The sequence below is a fragment of the Mus caroli genome, unplaced genomic scaffold (genome assembly GCF_978045245.1).
Source record: "Mus caroli unplaced genomic scaffold, Mus_caroli_1 scaffold_4, whole genome shotgun sequence".
NCBI lineage: Eukaryota > Metazoa > Chordata > Mammalia > Rodentia > Muridae > Mus > Mus caroli.
The window spans coordinates 54104052-54116540 of NW_028227259.1; the positions used below are offsets into that span (position 1 = coordinate 54104052).

A 12489-nucleotide genomic window follows, 5' to 3' on the forward strand; every position below is an offset into this window, starting at 1 on the left:
GCTATTAAAAAGTAGGCTGGGCTGTCACTCACCCAGCCTCCCTTCTCCTGTGCAAGCTTGCTGCACAAACTCCTGACGTCACTCCGAGGCAGCCCTCTGCCTCAGTGAAGTAACGCTTAGAGAGAGAGAAAAAAAAAAATAGAAGAAAGAAAAGGAAACACTTGGCCTTTGGGAGGCTTCAAGCATCACACTGTGACTGAAGCCAGCTTTGAATGCCACCAACTCTAAACCGGAGCCCTGCTCACATAATAACTCAAATCTCCTGCAATCTTTTTTTTTTTAATTTATTTTCCATCCAAAACAGGCAAATAGCAAAGGTCCCCTGTTACTGACACAGTAACTACACCCTTGCCTAAAATGTGTGTGCTTTAAGAAATGGTTTCCAAGTAGCCCCAGACTCAGCTTGGAACTGAAGCAAGCACTCCTCATGTGATACATTTTCATGAGATTCTTTTTTTTCCCCCTCCCTATTAGAGGAGTGTTTGAAAGCAACACCCCCCGTTTTTCTTTCTCTCTTTTCTTTCTTTCTTTCTTTCTTTCTTTCTTTCTTTCTTTCTTTCTTTCTTTCTTTCTTTCTTTCTTTCTTCCTTCCTTCCTTCCTTCCTTCCTTCCTTCCTTCCTTTGTTTCTTTCTTTGTTTCTTTCTTTCTTTCCTTGTTTAGTCAACAAAACAGCCACATTTGTTTAGGTCTAAACAAATTTCTCTACCCCAAATCAGCTGTCTCCTTGGCAGTAGAGAATGCGGTCTCCAACAGTCTCCAAAACTGTTACTGCAGTTTGCCTTGCTCCTTGTAAAGCAAGCAAGCCACAACACCCTAGACTCTTGAGTTCCCCCCCTCATGATTCTTTCTGTGGATCTCATAGGCTCCCAGAAAACAAATGCTAGAAAATACAATTCCTGCTGCCATCCCTGAAACAGCTTAGCTACTCAACTGCCCCCACCCCTTATTTCTTTTCTCATATGTAGCACAGTCTTCCTCATGGCTCCAGGGTGCCTTTTTGAATAAACATTGGATTCCAACCCTAGTGCCTTGGGTTGTACAGTTTGTTTTTGAAATCAAGAATGTCCAGGGAATGAAGGAAAAACACTGAAATGGTATCAGCAGAGATACTCATTTCTTGAGCTTTGCTTACTAATACTTTTTTTTGTCGTTCCTGAGTCAATGAGGGGTAATGCAGGTGCCACTGTTTTTCCTGTGACATTACAGACAGAGGCCAGAACCAACTCTCAGCACTTTCCATAACGCTTGGGTGCTCAGACTTAACCCTTCCAGGCCCAGTGAGAAATGTACAGGGGACCTTTGAAAACATATTTTCACAATACCTGAAACCCCACAGACTCAAAAACCAGCTCATTTCCTTTACTTGACAGTAATTTAGAAGAAAAAAGTCCCTATGTATCTAAACATAATTTATAAAGCACCATTCATTTAAACTCCTATTCCACTGAGGTTAATTTAATGTGTTCTTTATTTTCTCTCCCCTTGGAAGGAAAACATTGGTGACTTTATATAAAAAGTCACTCTCAGTCTGACTTTATATAGTCAGTTACTAATACAGTAAAGTGAAAGAAAGAAATTCAGCTCGCGCACACACACACACACACACACACACACACACACACACACACACACACACACAAAGCCCACCAGCCTGCTGTTTGCTTCAGACCCCGTATAAGGGGTCTGTTTGCTTGGATGTCCACAACTAGTAGACAGGGAAGAAGGTAATGAAATCGACAGTTTGTCAATCAGTGAACAGAACAAGATGGCCAACAGCTTTGACATTCTAAATTAGGTGAATATACTTCACTGCTACAACTGTCCTCTTCCAAACATCAGAAAGGTATTATTCATTAAATTTTCTAATTCAGAGAGAGAGAGAGAAAGAAGACAACCCTGGGATCATTTTCTACATGCAATTAGTAGCCTTACTCTGTACTCCCACAAAGAAACACTAATTTTTCTTGCCAATTAGATTTTTACTTAATGTAAAACTTCAGTAAACTATTAAAATTCAGGACAAAGGTCATGGGTTCTACTTTCCACACAGTCAACTGTGAAATAATACTGGCCACCTAGCTATAGAGAGTCGATTATTAATTATTATCAAGCAATCCTGGCATCCTGATGGTAACTGATACTTTGGTTTCTCTTTGTCATCCATTAAGCATCCACCATACATTTTAAAAACCTCATCCACACCTCTTCTTACAGATGGTTGCTTGGACTAGATAACTTTGCATGACTGTTTTGGTATCTTAACTTGCTCACACTGAGTTGTGGCAGGATTTTCTTTTTCTTTGCTTTGAAAAGAGAATTTCTCTTCTTTCTTTCTTTCTTTCTTTCTTTCTTTCTTTCTTTCTTTCTTTCTTTCTTTCTTTCTTTCTTTCTTTCTTTCCGCCACCTAATTCTACTTAAAAAAAAGAAAGAAAAAAGAAAAGAAAAGAAAAGAAAAAAAACTAACCCAGCACATCCATGAAGCTAATGATCTGCTTAAAACAGCCACTCTGTCCTCTACCTTCATAAAAATGGGTATGTGAAGCTAGAGAGAGCACAGGGCTGATGAACACAGACACACTGCCCTCTTCCCCTTGTGTTTCTGCTGCTATAGAAGTCCATTTTAAACTGATTTGTAGAGCGAATCAGAATACCTTCTACTTGTTTCTTGGGCCTCAAAATTACAACTCTAACAAGAAGGATATTTTAGAAGTCTTATCATTTGCTTAATTAACTCTTCAAATTAAAAGTCCTCTTCTGTCCAGCTTTTTGCTCTTCTCAAGAGAATTTAAATTGTTAGTTGCTCACCAACCTTGGGTTTTTCTGTCTCCCCAGGCAGTTTCTATATTTAATTTTCTCTCTGTCTTGACTCCTGTTGCGCTCTCTCTCTCTCTCTCCCTCTCCCTCTCCCCCCACCCTGTGTGTGTGGTGTGTGTGTGGTGTGTGTGTGTGTGTGTGTGTGTGTGTGTGTGTGTGTGTGTGTGTGTGTGTGTGTGAAGCCTGCCTCTCACTTCTTCCACCACTTTGTATAGAGGATTCCCAAATGTTTGCTTTTAGCAAACTAATGTCTACAGAAACTCTACAGTGTGTTCGGCCACACATTAAAAGGGCTGACAGACAGAAAGGGTATACAACATGAATACAAGGGAGTTTACCACTGAAGGAGAGGGGAGAAACTAAACCTTAAGGAAGGAGAATCATTTTCTATAAGAAACCAAGTCTCACCTTGTTCAAATATTCCTTTTACCCTGAAAAATAAGCCATGTGCAGGGACAAGGTCCTTATACTGATAATCCCAAGTCAAATCCAAATCAACCCATGTTTTCTCAGAACAATGGATAAAGGTATTTATTAACACTTGGTGGCTGCCTATGGTGCTTTGTAACTACACAGGGTGGATTCCATGCCCAGAGAATCCCTCCTTTCAGTAGTTCTGTTCACATTTCTTTTCCAAGATCCCACCATTGTGTGGAGGCAGAAAAACTTGTGCTTTAAGTTGATAATGTGAAAGGGTAGAGCAGGTGGAGATAGGGATCCAGGAAGATGGGGAAAGAAATTTCAACATTGTTTTAAATATATCTGAGGACCTGTGTGTTCTTCCTTCCCCACTCATGTCCCAAAGAATAGACGTGTGTGTGTGTGTGTGTGTGTGTGTGTGTGTGTGTGTGTGCGCGCGCGCGCGTGTGTGTTCTTCATACTCTATTATATGTAACAGCATATTTCTAAAAAGTGAAAATAATCCCACAAACCAAAATATCCAAAGCCAAACACCATAGACAATAGTAAGACCATGAATTTCAGTGTTAACATTGTCCTATGATCAAAGCAGGAATCTCAGAAAAATCACAGCCTGATTTTCTTTGCCCACTTCCCCTTATAAGCTTGAAATAATGTACACAAGAGTGAAGTAGAGGCCAAATCGTTAAAGAAGAAAGTGTAGAGGAGAAACCATGGGCAGCCAGAGGCAAGAGCAGCATGCCCTGTAGGACACACTAATCAATGAGGTCCTCAGAATGCTTGCTCAAAAGAAGTTATGTGCCCACTCTACAGCTAAGCAAAGTGCAGCAGCCAGAATGGACAGACAGATCTTGAAAAGCCCTTCTTAGAAGAATTAAAGTATTTACCCTCAAATCAAAGGTCTTGCAAAAATCCACGAGGAAACCCCTGGAAAGACATATGTACAAAAAGAAACCAACATTTCCAGGACTTCAGCCTGCCTAAAGCAGTCTAACAGAATGAACAGGAGCCTGACCAGAATCACTAACATTTGTAGAGTTAATCATTGCTAAGAGGTATAAACTGTTTGCTTTTAATTCCTAAAGCGCCCTTGATCCTGACACCCCCCACACACCACTTTCTGAACACATACTTTGGGACTCTAGTTTGAAGCTCAGACTGTGCAAGAATGATTGAAAGTAGGCTCAAATGTAACAATGTTCCCAAACTCAGCCTGATTTTATAGCTAAGCTGTAGGTGCTGTCCAAGAGAGCAAAAGATCTTTCAGCAAAACATGTAGAAGAAAGTGATAGACAACATTAAATGCCAGTTAGCATTTGTGTAATTTTTTCCTTCCATTCTTTTTTTTTTTTTTAATAAGCAAGATTTGATCAACATGTTGAGCAACTCAGCTCTCATCCCCAATAAAACCTGCAAAGCCCGGTGGAACACAGCCAGTCTCAATTAGACCTCAAAATTTGCTTTTCACTTTGTTTTTAATATAGCAACCAAAATATCATGAAAATTAATCTGAGCAGTAGTTTAGTATTAGACTATTCTAAGAAGAAAGCAAGAATTGTGCTTACTAGGAACACAAATAAGAGATAATAAAGTGTTGAGTAAAATCTGATAGTGTCTGATGTGCAAATTGGACATATTTGTGAAGCTACAGATATTTTAATTTATCGTAATTTTTTCAAGTTAATCCATCTATACTGTTCAGAGTGATTATTTAGATAAGAAATGTTTAACACCGTTACTTACCAGTATTATTTTCTGAAATAAAAAAATAAGGCTTATTGCATATTTTTAAATGTGGAATGTATTAAAAAGTTAAAGTGTGACTGTGCCCCAAAGTATGTTATTTAATTTCGTAAGAACGATGTTTTTATCTTCTTCCCTGTGTTTGGTGAGGACTGGAGGAAAATTGGAATATGGATTGTTTAAATGAAAAACAGAAAAAGAAATCAAACTGTGCTCCTGTTTGTTAGTTCTGGAGTTGAGTCTTATACTTATCAGCTTAACCATTTGTTATTTTATGGGAGAAAACATTACTTTACAAATAGCCTCAAAAAAAGGAGGAGAAGTAGGAAAAAAGGAGTATTGTTTGTCTTTTCTTGATCACCTCAGATAGCCTGGAAGATTTGAGGGGTATTTCTTTTTGTCCATATTTTTTCAGTACCTTCATATTTGTATCTCACTCGAGCAAGTTAAAATGTGTATCTCCAAAGTGTGGAGGCAAATAAATGGATTACCATCCTAACTAGCAATTAGAGAGAAGGTAGGTGGACATGAGATAAATTTTGTACAATAAATGAAATCTTACTTGATATTAGCAAATCAGACATGGGAATTTTAAAGAAATTTCCTTAGTAAAGAATGATAGATCCAGAATAGACCTTCACTTTTCATAACTATATCTAAAAATATATTTATTACATACAGCTGATAGGGTTACAAATAGTATATTTTTCCTAGAAGGCAAATAGGTAATATATCTAAAAAAATATTCTAAGTGGACAGTCCCATAGCCCCAGAAAATTGAGTTCTACAATTGTCCAAAGAAATAAGAGAGGAGTACCTAAAAGATTTTTTAGTGTGAAAATAAATGATGCTATCCTACTTGTATTGTTGAAAATTTAAGTGCAATGTAAAAACCTTGGGTGGTCTACTTAACAAATTATAAAGCAATGTTTATACACATGGAATCGATGTTATTGTGAAAAATCTTATACAGTTAATTGCATAATGGGAAATCGTTTTAAATATATCAAGGTTTCTCCTTAGATTTGAAGTAATAATAACCATAAAAAGTCTACCTAAAAAGTTACAAACACATAATGGCAGAAAGAGTAAAAAGGTGGTAGAGAACAGACACAATGTTCACAGTTCTAAGGACACTATAAACATGTTAATTTTCTTTGGTGTGTGCCTATAACTTCCAGGTTTTCTTAGCTATACATACATCCCATATATTCAGAAGAGGACTAACTATCCTTTTTTATTTAAGAAACAGAGAGAGACAGAACTAGGGTCAGGACACACATGAGATAGAACAAGCAGAAGCAGCCCCGGAAATCCAGTGTCATCCTCAGATATTCCTTGTCTGTTTAAGAGGAAGCCATGGCGATAAAGTCTAGCATTCTTTCCCCCCCAAGGCTGTGAATTCTGGCCCAGTGCTGAGAGAAATCACTGCTTGGTCTCTTAGAAATCATCTCAAGTCTGAGTTTCAGAGGACAGAGGCGAATCAAATTTGTCTGAGACATCACTACCATCTTTATTTTGTTTTCTTACTGAAAACATTATCAAATTAGGCACACACTATTTTAAAACTATAGTTACCCCCAGAAAGGATAAAATTTTAGCCTCTTACATAAGGTATCTGTTTGTTTTTCCTGGTTTTCCTTTCCTTTTGGCATACAGGTCAGGAGCATAAATCAAAAGAAGAAAAAGAGAGAATGGTGTCTCAAGCATTATTTGACGTAAAAAGTGAGAGCATTTCTTAGGAAGAGAGCCTATTGGTTTGGGAGTGGGAGTAGGGTACAGTTAGAGAAGTGCTGACTGATACCTGCTCTAGATGGGGCTTTTAATAAAGCCACCTGGCATTGCCTTGATGGGAAGAACACCATTCCCATTTCAAATCAGTGACTTATAAAGTGACCTTCTAAAACAACCAGTCTCCAAATGTGGAGCTGCCTACACAAAAGATCACACAGCATCGCCCTGTTTTGGAGATGGAACTTTCAAATAGCAAATGGGATCAATTCATCTTCCTTTTCCTGGAGAAGAATCTACAGAAATGGAAGCTTGACTGTGTATCAATTAAACTTATTATGCCTATAGTTTCTCAGGTCTTTCCTTCCTACATGTGGCTGGTGATTATTTTGACCATAAGGAATTTAAGAAGAGGAAAAGTGAAATGAAAGCCAAGTCTGGATGGTTCAGGTGATTTCCTGGAGGCTCAAGTCTATCTGTTAATAATGTCACTTTGTGGTTCTTAACTCAGCCCAAAGTAGAAGAATAAAGCCAAAGTGGACAATGCTTCGGTCTTCACATGACTGAGTCACTAGCCAATAATATGACTATGGATTGTTCATTCACTGGTGTTGGGCCTTAGTCTCTTTTATCTTTCAAAACAGATAGATTCAATTATGTCTAGGGTCATTCCCTGCCAGATGTAAATACCATGGTGTGACCACCTTGACAGAAATGTAAACAAATCAGGAAAAAAAAACCTTTGCACAGAGTGAACACAAACATCTTATGTTATAGATTCTGGGGTCAGTGATAACATACAAGTCCCATATCAGTTTGTAGAAGAGAACACAGCTTTATTTCTTTTCTTCTTGTGGGGATGTAATGACTAACTGTTCTAGGAAAAGAACTCAAGAGATCTGATACCTCTCACACGCTAAACCACATGACACTATGTCACATGCCAAACAAAGCTACTGTTTGCACAGTAAGTCAAAAAACCACACAACTGGTATGGTAGTGGCTATTTACTTACATCTGCATAGAGACAGAATATAATATACTGACATGTGATTTGGTTTTTACAAGATAAGATTGCAGTGTTACAGAAAGAAGACTAAAGAAAGAAACCGAATCCTAAGGTTCAGCTTTTGTAAAAACCCAAGTGAGTTTTGTAGCATGTAATCAGAACTTCGAGTAACCCTCTTGTCTGTTAATAGCATAATCATGCTTCTTAAATAAAAACCTTGCATTGAATAAAAGAATTCTGTGTGAAATTTGGAGGGAGGGGATCATATAAGACTGTTGTAGAGTGCGAAGGAAGAAAAGGTCAGACACCTGTCTATTAGCATAAAATTATTATTATTTTTTTGACAAACAGGTATATGCATTTATTCCTTCTCAGGAACAATACCTAAAAAATAAAATAATTAAAACAAAACAAAACCAAAAACACCCTCCCTCGACCCTCCCTCGGCCCTCCCCCGCAAAAGACAAAGATGCACACAGACACATCGGGATATATGAACAACCGAATCAACCCCATTCAACAGAAGCGGGAATCCTCCCCCTCCCCCCCCCAGAGGGACAGAATCAGAACTGTAAAAATCGGAGTGAAGATTGCTTGCTGTAAAGCCTGAGAACTTTTTTTTTTCCAGTTGGTTCTTCTGAGAGGCTATGACACCTGCAAACATACATAAAACCTAATTTTTCTCTTTTATTTATTTATTTTTTGCTACACTCTTCAGACTAAGCATGCAAGACATACATGTGACTAAGTATGACTGAGTGAAAGGTATATTTTTTTAAATTTTTTTTAAACTCATTCCCTAAAGGTTTGAACTGAGGTGTGTGTACTAACAGTCCTCATGCTGTTATCTTTACTCTTGTCTAGCTACACATGCTGAGAATGAACTAACCTACCAGATTTTTACCCTCTTTTGAATATCTAACCAACAACCACTCAGTTTAGAAGCACAGGGCCCCCTTCCCATGACCCGGCCTGGCTACTGCCTACACACTGTGTAGCTGCCTGGAAAAGATGGGGGGTTCTGGGGGGGTGAATAAAATTATTAAAATATGTATTAATATATTGGGGACAGAGTGAAGGGTAGATGGTTGATGCATCCTAGGGATTATGACTTTCTTGTCCAAGTATTTTCTCTGTACATTCAACTCTTTTCAGCAAGTCATATATGATTTGCACTTCAGCATCTTCTATAGTCACCTGTCTGAAAGGTTCTCTTAGGTTAAATGAATAGCCATAAACACTTTTAATTCTGAACCAAAAATTTGGAGAGGGGGTGATAGAGACAGAAAACTAGGAAGGGAACAGGTTGGTTAAGTCATAAACCTCAGACAGGACAATGCCTTGGAATAGCAACTGGTTAGCTCCAAGTCAATACCATGGTCCTAGCGTAACTTCATAATTTGCCGCAACCAAAGGAAAGGAACAAGGAAACAACTAGCTTAAGGGTGTGTAAGTTCAGTGTCTGTTAGTCAGCCTGTGAAAGGGGCTGATGAGATTTTTCATGTTGAATAACCTGTATTCTATGCCTTTCTCTAAAGTCTCCAGGTCCTGCTTTGTACAAGCAGTTAAGCAGATTGGTTGCTCTTTCACCTCCTTTCACAACAGAAGTCTCTACTGTCAAGATGGAACTTTCTATCTTCCATATTCATAGATTTGTTTCCATGAAGAGTACCTAAAAATAGGCCACACCTAACCTATCCCACAGCTTCACAAAGAACCAAGTAGACAGTCAAACCTGGAGCTCTGCTGTGAGTCTTTTCAGCCTGTGTGTTCTTTGTTTCCTTTAGCTTGTCACCTAGGGCCACATCGTATGGAAAAGCCTTGAGCTTTCTCCCAGTGGCTTTCTGGGATGTGTCATGTACTGACATCTCCTGAGAACCATATCTCAGCTGTGTGATGTCACTTTTAAGGGAATCAAATGCCCCTAAACTTTTAAAATAATAATCAATGGTAAATAAACATATTCCTTCTATTTTTCTATTATGATTTGATTATTAAGATTCGAATACTTGAAAAGCTGAAAATGAATAAACTTCACAGACCCAAAAGTACACATCTCTATGAATATAGTGGGATATAATGGCTGCAGCAAAGGAAGGCAGACACACACACACACACATACACACACACACACACACACACACACACACACACACACACACACCTCTACAACCCCCATGATTCCATTTCAATAAGACATCAAAATGGATGAGGACCCATGCAGCTGGAGGGCAGCCTCGGCTGCACTTGGTGGCAGCTAGAGGAGGTGGTCCAACAGCAGCAAGAGTGCACTTGGGGAACTATACAGAGTTTCCTTTTTTGTCCGTTCTGGTTACTACATGGGTGTGATTAATTAGGGGAAATGAATTTATCTCAGCCCTTTTGATGAGGGTTGACGTTCATTAATGACATTATAGTTCAGCAAAGGATTAAAGACATTGAGAAGAAAAAGACAGTAATATTTCTATACTACCATGTTTAAAAGTTTGTTTGCTTTCTGTTAATAAAAAAAAATTCAAATTTCAACTTACTTTCTTAGGTCATTAAACCACTCAGAAACTGAGGAGTGAGACAGAGAATCAAGAAACTAGAAACAAAAAGCCTGATGTCTAGGGTTTGTTTATTCCACCTTGGACAAACCACTTAGCTTCCTAAATCTTTGTTTGTTTATTTGTTTGTTGTTTATGGATGTGATTAAGTACTATATACACGTACTTCTTAAATAACAAAAAAGGTTAATTTTTCCAAATCAAATATTTTAGTACATTTACCTTTGGCTCAAAATGCATTGTTAAAGGGTGACATTTGACTTAGTTTGAAAATGTCTTCTCTTTCTCCAGAGAAATAGCCCAGAGAATCATATTTCTGTGAGCGCTCAAATGCGTACCAGCATCATCCATACAAATTCCAATGAAGATATCTATTTGATATGGTTGGCACTAGGTTTAAATGAGGTATTTATTGGTCCTGTGACTAGCATATACATATAATCAATAATAATAATACCTATTATTCATGTACAAATATCAGAAAAATCAATTTAATATCAAGTAAAAGTAGAGTTTGATATTTTTTTGCCTTGTTTCCTCATCTAAATGAAAGAATAAAAAGAGGAATGAAGGGATGGAGGGTGTATCAAGCTGCAGAAGACAGCCCAGCCAAGCTGTGGTCACTTCCTGTCTTAAATGACTTTCTCTGAATGCCTCAGTAACACAGTTGATAGGAATGGAGAGTGCCTGTTGAGTTCTCTACTCACTGGAAGAAAAGGAAAACAAAACAGAACAAAAACAAAACAAACAAAAAGCTTTTCTTTTTAAAGATAAAAGTACTAAGATATTCCAGGTGGTAGTGGTGCACGCCTTTAATCCAGCACTTGGGAGGCAAAGGCAGGTGGATTTCCAAGTTTGAGGCCAGTCTGGTCTACAAAGTTAGTTCCAGGATAGCCAGGGCTCTGCAGAGAAACCCTGTCTTAAAAAAACCAAACCAAACCAAACCAAAAAAGAAAAGTGCTAAAATATTTTAAAATATTTGATTTGGAAACCTGACCCAGCTTTGCCTCTGAAGAGACCATTTGTTTCCAACCTTCAAGCAGGCCACAAAAGTACTTGAGTCCAAGATTTTCAAGAACATTTTTAGTAAGAAGCAACCATATACTGCACAAAACCTGACAAGAGATTATGAGTTTGCCAATGTGGGAACCTCAAGAATGTTGATGACGTGTGAATCACACATGGAAGGTAGATAGGAAAGCAGTGGCAGGATATCAGAACAGTACAGTGCAATGACAGGTTTGCCCCCAGCAGGCTATCAATGAGGTTGTCTTAGCATCATTCACGATGGTGGGAAATCTCTTATCAATCACACAGTTACTTTTGCAGTTGATAAAAGGACAACAAGCGGATCTTATCATATTTTGTTTTCCATGTTGTGAGCTTTAGGTTTTCAAAATTGAAATATTCCATGAAATGGGCCTATGATTTCCAACCCGGTGTAAGGAACCGAATGTGGATTGTCTCGTTAATAATTTACAGATTACATGTCGATAAAATATTTTGGATGTACCCTGTTAAATAAAAGATCTTATTAAAATTAAATGTATCTTTTTGAAAGGAAGTAACTAGAAATTTTTGAATTACATGTGTGATGTGTATAATATCCCTCTTCAACAGTGCAAGCCTTTTATTTAGTCCTCAGGTTATATCAGAGTCGAAAAATCAAATCAGTGAATTATGGGAATAGGGACTTGGGGAAATAAACAGGAACAGCTGAGCATGGCCGCAACATCACTGCACAACTCCAGGGGGCGCCACACCTATTAATTAGCCTTGGAAGACTCATCCCCAACACTGCTCAGTGCTTGAATTTATTAAATGCTACATAATCTATCCTTCCTCAAAATCATTAGGAATCCCTTCAACAATCTCCCTGGGGCAAGTCTATAAATCTTTTCAGCACCTTCTGCACCTTTTCCCAAACACATACATAATAATGAGATGCAAATGTAAAAGCTTTACCCAGGATTCTGAAAGTAGGACTGTGCAAACTAGAACTGATCATGTTATAAAACTCGGTTTGGATGCAGAAGATGGCCAAAGCTCACTAAGAACACACAGTGTGGCGTATACACAGCATGCAAGGTTCTCCAGACGACAGCTTTTGGGTCTTCATAGGCTATCATTCTCTTTAGTCATAAAATGCACCGCCTCTCCCTTCCAAGGTGGTGGTGGTGGGGTTGTGAAGCCTGTTGCTACATCTATAATATAGCTTTAGT

General features: G+C 38.2%; 1 protein-coding gene across 1 annotated transcript in view; it reads right to left on the reverse strand.

Annotated features, from left to right (window-relative positions):
• Nucleotides 1–12489, reverse strand: part of Ppargc1a (PPARG coactivator 1 alpha) — a 661563-nt gene that overhangs the window by 99444 nt on the left and 549630 nt on the right. The window lies entirely within an intron of this gene.